This window comes from Cucurbita moschata, unplaced genomic scaffold (genome assembly GCF_002738365.1).
Source record: "Cucurbita moschata cultivar Rifu unplaced genomic scaffold, Cmos_1.0 Cmo_Scf00073, whole genome shotgun sequence".
Lineage (NCBI taxonomy): Eukaryota > Viridiplantae > Streptophyta > Magnoliopsida > Cucurbitales > Cucurbitaceae > Cucurbita > Cucurbita moschata.
In genome coordinates this window covers 866,556-878,097 of record NW_019268589.1, presented here as the reverse complement: position 1 = coordinate 878,097, position 11,542 = coordinate 866,556, and the positions used below count along the sequence as shown (strand labels likewise).

At 38.4% G+C, this 11,542-nt stretch overlaps 4 non-coding genes across 4 annotated transcripts; all 4 read left to right on the top strand.

The window, feature by feature from the left end:
• The first annotated feature begins 5,205 nt into the window (after window positions 1-5,205).
• On the top strand, window positions 5,206-5,287 carry TRNAS-GCU. Its single transcript has one exon. It is a non-coding gene; the product is annotated as a tRNA-Ser (tRNA).
• Window positions 5,288-6,111: 824 nt separating this feature from the next.
• Window positions 6,112-6,193, top strand: TRNAS-GCU. The gene has a single exon. It is a non-coding gene; the product is annotated as a tRNA-Ser (tRNA).
• Window positions 6,194-7,189: 996 nt separating this feature from the next.
• TRNAS-GCU lies at window positions 7,190-7,271 on the top strand. The gene has a single exon. It is a non-coding gene; the product is annotated as a tRNA-Ser (tRNA).
• Window positions 7,272-8,004: 733 nt separating this feature from the next.
• TRNAS-GCU lies at window positions 8,005-8,086 on the top strand. The gene has a single exon. It is a non-coding gene; the product is annotated as a tRNA-Ser (tRNA).
• Window positions 8,087-11,542: the final 3,456 nt, after the last annotated feature.

Sequence of the window (11,542 nt, the reverse complement as noted above, 5' to 3'; positions counted from 1 at the left end):
TCCATCTCTTTTACCGGTTGCCACCACCCTTCCTGTTTGACGATTCTGGATAGTAATAAGATTATTAGTAAATGTAACGGAGAGAGAAAAATCAGACGTTAATTTACTTATGAAAAGAAGATTTTTAGTGAGGTGAGGGACAACCAAGACATCTAACAAGTGAATATTTGGAACAGGAGAAAGAGTACCGGTGTGGGTAATGGGTAGGGATGCACCGTTTCCTACAATNGTCGAGAAATACTCTTTGTGAAGATGTCAGCAACTTGGAGATGAGAGGGTACATATTGTGTGTGAAGTTTGCCAGCGATAACAAGTTCTCGAAGGAAATGATAATCTAGTTCAACATGTTTGGCCCGCTTGTGAGAAACGGGATTAAAGCTCAAAAAAATAGCACTTTTGTTGTCACATAAGAGTAAGGGCTGCTTTGAAATAGGGACCTTGAGGTCATGCAAAAGATGCGTAACCCAAAGAAGTTCAGCAGCGGTTGTGGCAAGAGCACGATACTCAGATTCACAGCTGGAGCGTGAGACAGTAGGTTGCTTTTTGGCACTCCAAGAAACCAGATTGTTACCAAGATAAATAGAATAGCCGGATGTAGAACGACGAGTATCGGGACAACCAGCCCAGTCAGCATCCGAANAGCTTTAGAGACTAAATCTGCAAAACAGGGGATAGAGGTAAGAGCCATCTGAGCAGTAGAAAAAGCTTAAAATTCGGTGCCGAGTCCACGAAGGAACCAGTGCACTTTATCAATGTCCTCGACCGGTCTGCCAATGGCATGAAGTTGGTCACAAATTTTTTTGAAGGCACGGGCATACTCAGCAACAGGTTTGGTGCCACAGTTTCATCAACTGCAAGTCATCCTTGAGTCTCAGTTCACGAGCTTTCGACTGATGGCTGAACGTAGTTTCCAACGCAAGCCAAACATCACGTGCAGTAGGGAGACCAACGACAACAGCCATGGCTTCCTCAGTGAGAGAGGAGAGCAGGAGACAGAGAAGTCGTTGATCGGCTGCTCTCCATGCCAAATATTTGGGGTTGAGTGTTGAAGAGGTTTCTGGTTCAAAGCGAGGTGGTGGAACCATAGTTCCATCGACATAGCCCAGCATGTCTTGACTCTCAAGGAGAGGGAGAAGTTGGCTTTTCCAAAGAAGATAATTGGAGGAAGAAAGTTTGATGGTGATCATATGGATTAGAGTATTGAAAGGAAGAAGATGATAAGAAGATTCGGAAGCCATAGAGAAGAAAGGATCAGGGTTGTTAAACCGAAAGGGCTCTGATACCATGTGAATGTTTGCTGAATCACCACACCTAAATGGGGTTGAGAGTTCTCTTATTTATAATCATTTTTCAGGATACAGAAATATGGTAAATTACAAATATTATGGAAATAGTAATAAAAGGAAAGAATAATAAATGAATGCAATATATTTGCCTTTAATAAGAGGGCAAATATGGTAACCCGTAATGTAAGGCAAATATCTGTCAACTATCCTTAACAATAAGGCTCGATATGTGGCTAAAGGCTATGTGCAGAAGGAAGAGATTAATTACTATGAGATTTTCTCGTGTAAGACTTCCATTCAAATTTTGTTGGCTTTGATTGCCCAAAGTAATCTTGAGCTTGCACACCTCGATATAAAAATAGTTTTTTTTTTTTTTTTTTTTTTTTTTTTTTTTTTGCATGATGATCTAGATGAAAAAATATACATGACACTTATAAATGGTTTTTGTATAGCTCGATGACAACATTTGGTATGCAAATTGAAGAAATTTTTGTATGGGCACAATCTCCTTGCCAACCGTATAAGAAGTATGACCACTTCAAGGTAGAGTAAAAGTATACTCATAGCCAATTTGATCATTGTGTGTATTTCCAGTGTCTTGATGATGGCTCGTTTATATATTTTGCTCTTGTATAATGATTACATGTTGACTGTGGAGATTGACCAGCTCAAATATTAGTTTTCTATAATATTTGAAATAAAAGATTTAGTCGAAGCAAAGATAGTTGGAATGGTGATAGAGCGAGATCGACCCAGAGGTATAATTTGGTTGACTCAATCTCAATACATGTGCAAGGTGGGCACATGGAGGATGTTCCTTATGCGAATGTTGTTGGTGCTTTGATGTATGCTATAGTGTACACCCAACCTTATCTAAGCATGGTAAGCCGTTATAGATAGTGTGAGACATAAACTTGTAGAAACTTTGGTCATAGTGATTGTCGTTCGTAGGTGTAGGAAAATTTATTCTCTGCAACTTACGTACATCTTTGTCTCTTTGTTTATTTTTATTTGTAGGTATGTGAGTGCGATCGATCTTACTTCCGCTACAACAAACTTTTCATATGTTATTGTGTTTGTTTAATTTTAATTTAAACTTAAATTCATACTGAGCATTCTAAATTTAAAACTAAAAGACGGGTAGAATTTTATTAATTTCAACTTAGGTCACATGTTTTGAATCCATACTCCATTTGACCGTAGAATTTTATTATATTAAAAGATGAAATAATTATTTTACCCATTTTTTCCAAATTAAATTTTTTAATTAATAAAAATATCCATAACTTTTTACTTTATTTCAAGAATAAAAGTTTCAATGATCTTTTAATTTTTTAAAAACTTTCAAAACAATTCTAAACTTTAAAAAGTTTGGTGAGTACCTTTCAAACTTTTTAAATCATCTTCTATTAGGTTTCGAGATTTTCCTTTGCTCTATAGGAAGTTCAGACTTACCCTTTACTGTGCTCTAAGCTATTGTGTAGGTCTCGAAGTTCTAACTCATTCCTCATTAAACATCTACCTTTGTTGTCTGTAGTGCCTCTTTGAGATTTGTTCCTAAAACAACAACAACAAAGTTGCTTAGTTGTTTTGGCTAAGTGGTTAAGGCATGTGCTTGCTAAGTACATGGGGTTTTCCTGTGAGAGTTCAAATCTCTCGAGTGATGAAAAGTTCATTTTTATTTTTGTACTAGCCAAACGCAACAGCTAAAAGATATTGTCTACTTTGGATATTATCCTCCTTGGCCCGTTACCTCACGAGGTATTCACACCCTTAATTATAAGGAATGCTTCGTTCCCCTCTACAACCCATTTTGATTTGTCATGACTTTGGATATTGTACTCTTTGACCCGTTAACTTATGAGGTATTCACACCTTTAAATATAAGAAATGCTTCGTTCCCCTCTAAAACCCATGTTGGATCTGTCATGACCCAACTTTAGAGAAATGAAAAGATAAATTTTGCACACTTTAAAAGTCAAACAACACCTTTGTCACAAATTTGAAGTTATTTACAAATAGAAAAAAGGGCGTGAGATCCAAAAGAATTCAAAATCAACCCAAAAAATTATAAAACTAATTGATGTCCTAGATCGAATACAACTAACATACACACCGGGTCGGCACCCCTCTATGATAGTAGAGATCCCGATCATCTCCCCACCTTGACTAGTACCTAAACTAGAAAAGGAGAAAGGTGTAAGTATAAAAATATACTTAGTAACCAACCTACTTGTAGGTGTCATCGCTTCCTTCTTCTACTAGGTTTCCACGATTTCCTTTGGTCCATAGGAAGTTCAGACTTACCCTTTACTGTACAATAAGCTACCGCGTAAGTCTCGAAGTTCTAATCGATTCCTCATTAAATATCTATCTTTGTTGTTCGTAGTGCCTCTTCGAGATTTGTTCCAAAAACAAAAAAGTTGCTTTGGCGGAGTGGTTAAGACGTGTGCTTGCTAAGTACATGGGGTTTCCCCGCGAGAGTTTGAATCTCTCAGACGATGAAAAGTTCAATTCTTTTTGTACTAGCCAAAGGCCACCGCTAAAAGATATTGTCCGCTTTTGATATTGTCCTCTTCGACCCATTACCTCACGAGGTATTCAGGCCTCCATTATAAGGAATGCTTCGTTCCCCACTCCAACCCATGTTGGATGTGTCATGACCCAATTTTAATTTGAGAGGTTTCGAGAAATCGAACTTGCGACGAAAAGATAAATTTTGCACACTTTAAAAGACATACAACACCTATCATAAATTTAAAGTTCTTTACAAACGGAAAAAGGGCATGGGATACAAAAAGAATTCAAAATCAACCTAAAAAATTAAACAACTAATTGATGTCACAGGTCGAATACATCTAACATACACAACGTGTCGACACCATTTTGTGATAGTAGAGCTCCAGAGCATCACCCCACCTTGACCAGTAACTGAACAAGGAAAGGAGATAGGTGTAAGTATAAAAATCTACTTAGTAACCAACCTACTTGTAGGCTGCCATCGCTTCATTCTTCTACTGGGTTTCCACGACTTTCCTTTGGTCTATAAGAAGTTCAGGCTTACCCTTTACTGTGCTCTAACAATTATGTAGGTCTCGAAGTTCTAACTGATTTCTCATTAAACATCTACCTTTGTTGTCTGTAGTGCCTCTTCGAGATTTGTTCCTAAAACAAAGAAGTCGCTTTGGCTAAGTGCTTAAGGCGTGTGCCTGTTAAGTACATGGGGTTTCCCCGCGAGAGTTCAAATCTCTCAGGCGAAGTAAAATTCATATTTTTTTTTGTACTAGACAAAGGCCACCGCTAAAAGATATTGTCATCGTTGGCAGTTACCTCACGAGGTATTCAGGCCCTTATTATAAGGAATGCTTCGTTCCCCTCTCCAACCATGTTGGATGTGTCATGACCCAATTTTAAATTTAGAGGTTTCGAGATATCGAACTGCGACAACAAGATCAATTTTGCACACTTTAAAAGACATACAACACCTTCGTCATAAATTTCAAGGTCTTTACAAACGGAAAAAGGGCATGGGATACAAAAAGAATTCAAAATCAACCTACAAAATTAAACGACTAGTTGATGTCCCAGGTCGAATACATCTAACATACACACCGTGTCGACACCGTTTTGTGATAGTAGAGCTCCAGAGCATCACCCCACCTTGACCAGTAACTGAACAAGGAAAGGAGAAAGGTGTGAGTATAAAAATCTACTTAGTAACCAACCTACTTGTAGGCTGCCGTCGCTTCATTCTTCTACTGGGTTTCCACGACTTTCCTTTGGTCTATAAGATGTTCGGGCTTACCCTTTACTGTGCTCTAACAATTGTGTAGGTCTCGAAGTTCTAACTGATTCCTCATTAAACAACTACCTTTGTTGTTCGTAAAGCCTCTTCGAGATTTGTTCCTAAATCAAAAAAGTTGCTTTGGTCGAGTGGTTAAGGCGTGTGCCTGCTAAGTACATGGGGTTTCCCCGCGATAGTTCGAATCTCTCAGGCGAAGTAAAGATCATATTTCCTTTTGTACTAGCCAAAGGCCACCGCTAAATGATATTGTCCTCGTTGGCAGGTTACCTCACGAGGTATTCAGGCTCTTATTATAATGAATGCTTCGTTCCCATCTCCAACCCATGTTGGATGTGTCATGACCCAATTTTAATTTTAGAGGTTTCGAGATAACGAACTACGACAACAAGATAAATTTTGCAGACTTTAAAAGACATACAACACCTTCGTCATAAATTTCAAGTTCTTTACAAACGGAAAAAGGGCATGGGTTCCCATCTCCAACCCATGTTGGATGTGTCATGACCCAATTTTAATTTTAGAGGTTTCGAGATAACGAACTGCGACAACAAGATAAATTTTGCAGACTTTAAAAGACATACAACACCTTCGTCATAAATTTCAAGTTCTTTACAAACGGAAAAAGGGCATGGGATACAAAAAGAATTCAAAATCAACCTAAAAAATTAAACGACTAATTGATGTCCCAGGTCGAATACATCAAACATACAAACTGTGTCGATACCGTTTTGTGATAGTAGAGCTCCAGAGCATCACCCCACCTTGACCAGTAACTAAACAAGGAAAGGAGAAAGATGTAAGTATAAAAATGTACTTAGTAACCAATCTACTTGTACGCTGTCGTCGCTTCATTCTTCTACTGGGTTTCCACGACTTTCCTTTGGTCTATAAGATGTTCGGGCTTACCCTTTACTGTGCTCTAACAATTGTGTAGGTCTCGAAGATCTAACTGATTCCTCATTAAACAACTACCTTTGTTGTTCGTAGAGCCTCTTCGAGATTTGTTCCTAAATCAAAAAAGTCGCTTTGGTCGAGTGGTTAAGGCGTGTGCCTGCTAAGTACATGGGGTTTCCCCGCGATAGTTCGAATCTCTCAGGCGAAGTAAAGATCATATTTCCTTTTGTACTAGCCAAAGGCCACCGCTAAATGATATTGTCCTCGTTGGCAGGTTACCTCACGAGGTATTCAGGCCCTTATTATAATGAATGCTTCGTTCCCATCTCCAACCCATGTTGGATGTGTCATGACCCAATTTTAATTTTAGAGGTTTCGAGATAACGAACTGCGACAACAAGATAAATTTTGCAGACTTTAAAAGACATACAACACCTTCGTCATAAATTTCAAGTTCTTTAAAAACGGAAAAAGGGCATGGGATACAAAAAGAATTCAAAATCAACCTAAAAAATTAAACGACTAATTGATGTCCCAGGTCGAATACATCAAACATACAAACTGTGTCGATACCGTTTTGTGATAGTAGCTAATTGATGTCCCAGGTCGAATACATCAAACATACAAACTGTGTCGATACCGTTTTGTGATAGTAGAGCTCCAGAGCATCACCCCACCTTGACCAGTAACTCAAACTGTGTCGATACCGTTTTGTGATAGTAGAGCTCCAGAGCATCACCCCACCTTGACCAGTAACTAAACAAGGAAAGGTACCGTTTTGTGATAGTAGAGCTCCAGAGCATCACCCCACCTTGACCAGTAACTAAACAAGGAAAGGAGAAAGATGTAAGTATAAAAATGTACTTAGTAACCAATCTACTTACCAGTAACTAAACAAGGAAAGGAGAAAGATGTAAGTATAAAAATGTACTTAGTAACCAATCTACTTGTAAGTAACTAAACAAGGAAAGGAGAAAGATGTAAGTATAAAAATGTACTTAGTAACCAATCTACTTGTACGCTGTCGTCGCTTCATTCTTCTACTGGGTTTCCACGACTTTCCTTTGGTCTATAAGATGTTCGGGCTTACCCTTTACTGTGCTCTAACAATTGTGTAGGTCTCAAAGATCTAACTGATTCCTCATTAAACAACTACCTTTGTTGTCCGTAGTGCGTCTTCGAGATTTGTTTCTAAAACAAAAAATTCGCTTTGGCCGAGTGGTTAAGGCGTGTGCCTGCTAAGTACATAGGGTTTCCCCGTGAGAGTTCGAATCTCTCAGGCGACGTAAAGTTCATATTTCTTTTTGTACTTGCCAAAGGCCACTGCTAAAAGATATTGTCCTCGGTTGCCCGTTACGTCACGAGGTATTCAGGTCCTTATTATAAGGAATGCTTCGTTCCCATCTCCAATCCATGTTGGATGTGTCATGACCCAATTTTAATTTTAGAGGTTTCGAGATATCGAACTGCAACAAAAAGATAAATGTTGCACACTTTAAAAGACATACAACACCTTCCTCATAAATTTCAAGTTCTTTACAAAACGGAAAAAGGGCATGGGATATAAAAACAATTCAAAATCAACCTAAAAAATAAATTTCAAGTTCTTTACAAACCGATAAAGGGCATGAGATACAAAAAGAATTCAAAATCAACTTACAAAATGAAACGACAAGTTGATGTCCCAGGTCGAATACATCTAACATACACACCTTGTCGAAACCGTTTTGTGATAGTAGAGCTCTAGTGAATCACCCCACCTTGCCCAGTAACTGAACAAGGAAAGGAGAAAGGTGTGAGTATAAAAATCTACTTAGTAACCAACCTACTTGTAGGCTTCCGTCGCTTCATTCTTCTACTGGGTTTCCACGACTTTCCTTTGGTCTATAAGATGTTCGGGCTTACCCTTTACTGTGCTCTAACAATTGTGTAGGTCTCGAAGTTCTAACTGATTCCTCTTTAAACAACTTCCTTTGTTGTCCGTAGTGCCTCTTCGAGATTTGTTCCTAAAACAAAAAAGTCGCTTTGGCCGAGTGGTTAAGGTGTGTGCCTGCTAAGTACATGGGGTTTCCCCGCGAGAGTTCGAATCTCTCAGGTGACGTAAAGTTCATATTTCTTTTTGTACTGGCCTTGGCCCGTTACCTCACGAGGTATTCAGGCCCTTATTATAAAGAATGCTTCGTTCCCATCTCCAACCCATGTTGGATGTGTCACGACCCAATTTTAATTTTAGAGGTTTCAAGATATCGAACTGCGACAAAAAGATAAATGTTGCACACTTTAAAAGACATACAACACCTTCGACATAAATTTCAAGTTCTTTACAATTAAATGACTAGTTGATGTCCCAGGTCGAATACATCAAACATGCACACTGTGTCGATACCGTTTTGTGATAGTAGAGCTCTAGAGCATCACCCCACCTTGACCAGTAACTAAACAAGGAAAGGAGAAAGATGTCAGTATAAAAATGTACTTAGTAACCAATCTACTTGTAGGCTGCCGTCGCTTCATTCTTCTACTGGGTTTCCACGACTTTTCTTTGGTCTATAAGATGTTCGGGCTTACCCTTTACTGTGCTCTAACAATTGGTTTGAGAGGGGAAGGAAGCATTCCTTATAACTAGGGTGTGAATACCTCTATGAGATCGTGAGGTAACGGGACAAAGTGACAATATCTTATAAAAAAGTATTCCTTATAAACGAGTCGCTTTGCTATTACAAAAAAATGAACTTTTCGTCGCCTAGGAGATTCAAACTCTCGCGAGGAAACCCCATGTACTTAGTAGGCACATGCCTTAATTACTCGTTCAAAGCAACTTTTTTATTTTAGGATTGAATCTCGAAGAGATACTAGGGACAACAAAGGTAGATGATTAATGAGGAATCAGTTAGAACTTCGAGACCTACACGGTAACTTAGAGCGCAGTAAAGGGTAAACCCAAACTTCCTGTACACCAAAGGAAAGTCGTGGAAACCTGGTAGTAGAATGATGCTATGCGGGCTTACAAGTAGGTTGGTTACTAAGTATATTTTTATACTTACACCTTTCTCCTTTTCTAGTTCAGTTACTTGTCAAGGCGGGGAGATACTCGGGAGCTCTACTATCACAAAGGGGTGTCGACTCGAAGTGTATGTTAGTTGTATTCGACCTCAGACATCAATTAGTTGTATAATTTTTTCGATTGATTTTGAATTCTTTTGTATTCCAAGCCCTTTTTCCAGTATGTAAATAACTTTGAAATTTCTGACCCAGGAGTTGTATGTCTTTTAGAGTGTAAAATTTTTTATCTTTTCATCGCTTCCATCCCAGATTCAACATATTTGAGAGGGAACAAAACATTCCACACATAAGGGTGTGAATATCTCTATGAGGTCGTGAAGTAAGGAGCCAAAGTGGACAACATGTTTTAGCGGTGGCCTTTGGCTAGTACAAAAAAATAAACTTTTCGTCACCTGAGAGATTCAAACTCACGCAAGGAAACCCCATGTACTTAGCACGCACACGCCTTAACCACTCAACCAAAGCGACTTTTTGTTTTAGGAACAAATCTCGAAGAGGCACTAGGGAAAACAATGGTAGATGATTAATGAGGAATCAATTAGAACTTCGGGACATACAAAGGGCCTACAAGTAGGTTGGTTACTAAGTATATTTGTATACTTACACCTTTCTCCTTTTCTAGTGTACTGGTCAAGGTGGGGAGATGAAAACTCGGGAGCTCTACTACCAAAAAGGGGTTTCGACTCGGAGTGTTGATTAAAGTGTAAAATATTTATCTTTTCATCGCCGGAGAAGTTTGAACTCTCGCAGGGAAACCCCATGTACTTAGCAGCTCAGGAGCTCTACTACCACAAAGGGGTTTCGACTCGGAGTGTTGATTAAAGTGTAAAATATTTATCTTTTCATCGCCTGAGAAGTTCGAACTCTCGCAGGGAAACTCCATGTACTTAGCAGGCACACGCCTTAACCACTCGCCCAAAGCAACTTTTTTGTTTTAGGAACGAATATAGAAGAGGCACTAGGGACAACAAAGGTAGATGATTAATGAGGAATCAATTAGAACTTGGGGACATACACGGTAGCTTAGAGCGTAGTAAAGGGTAAGCCCAACGTCCTATAGACCAAAGGAAAGTCGTGGAAACCTAGTATTAGAAGGAAGCGATGAGGGCCTACAAGTAGGTTGGTTCCTAAGTAAATTTTTATACTTACACGTTTCTCCTTTTCTAGTGTATTGGTCAAGGTGGGGAGATGCTCTGGAGCTCTACTATCATAGAGGGGTGTCGACCCGGAGTGTTTTAGTTGTATTCGACCTGGGCCATGAATTAGTTGTATAATTTTTTGGGTTCGATTTTGAATTCTTTTCGTCAAATCTTGGAGGGAAACATGGTGTGATTAGCAAGCACACACCTTGACCACTTATTCAAAATGACTTTATGGTTTTATGAATAGTAGTCTTGAAGAGACACTAGTAGAGGGGTGTCGACCCGGAATGTTTGTTCCTTGTATTTCACGTGGGACATCAATTAGTTGTATTCTCTTTGAACAGGTGCTGTTTGTCTTTTCAAAATTTATCTTTTCGCTGCAGTTCCATTTCTCGAAATCTCAAAAATTGGGTCGTGACAAATCTAATTCATGGATTATTTCTAGTATCTACATTATCCATTAACTCTGTTAGTTCTAATTCATGGATTCTCGACAGTGGAGCTTTGAATCATATAGTATCCAAAGTTTTTGTTATGACTGAACCAAAGGCTACAAACATTTGCAATAAAATTGCCTAACGAAGGAACAACACATGTGTCACTTACGGTCAATGTTTTCTTTAATCCTGGCCTTAAATTAAACAATATTTTGTGTCTCCATTCAATTTAAACATGTTGTCCATTAGCAAACTTACCAATGACTTGAAATGTTGTGTCACCTTCTATCCTGATTCTTGTGTTATGCAGGACTTGGCTAAGGGGAAGATTATTGGCTCGAGTAAACAATTTGGAGGTCTCTATCATATTTCTTAATCTCCAATCAAATATTTAACTAATCAAGTATCTCAATCATCTAATTTGTGGCATTTACGCCTAGGTCATTCTATTTATTTTTTCCTATTTTAAATTTCTAACGTATCAATTTCATCTTAATAATGCTACTTTTTCTCATAACTGTAGTATTTGCACGTTAGCAAAATAAACTAGGTTGTTTTTTTTCAAGAAGTTCAATAATAACACATTCTACCTTTGACATGTTACATTGTGATGTTTGGGGATCTCATAAAATTCCTATGCATTTTGGTTTGCGTTTTCTTCTCACTATTGTTGATGATTTTACTCAATGTACTTGGGTTTTTCTTATGCAACATGAATCAGAAGTACATCATTTGTTTATGAACTTTGTTAACCTCATTCAAACTTAATTTCATACTACTATCAAGATAGTACGGTCAGACAATGAGACTGAATTTCTGTCTTTACAACCATTTTTTACTTTGTACTTTGTGTGGCATTGAATTTCAGCGCTCTTGTGTCTATACTCCACAACAAAGATGAGTCGTAGAGCGTAA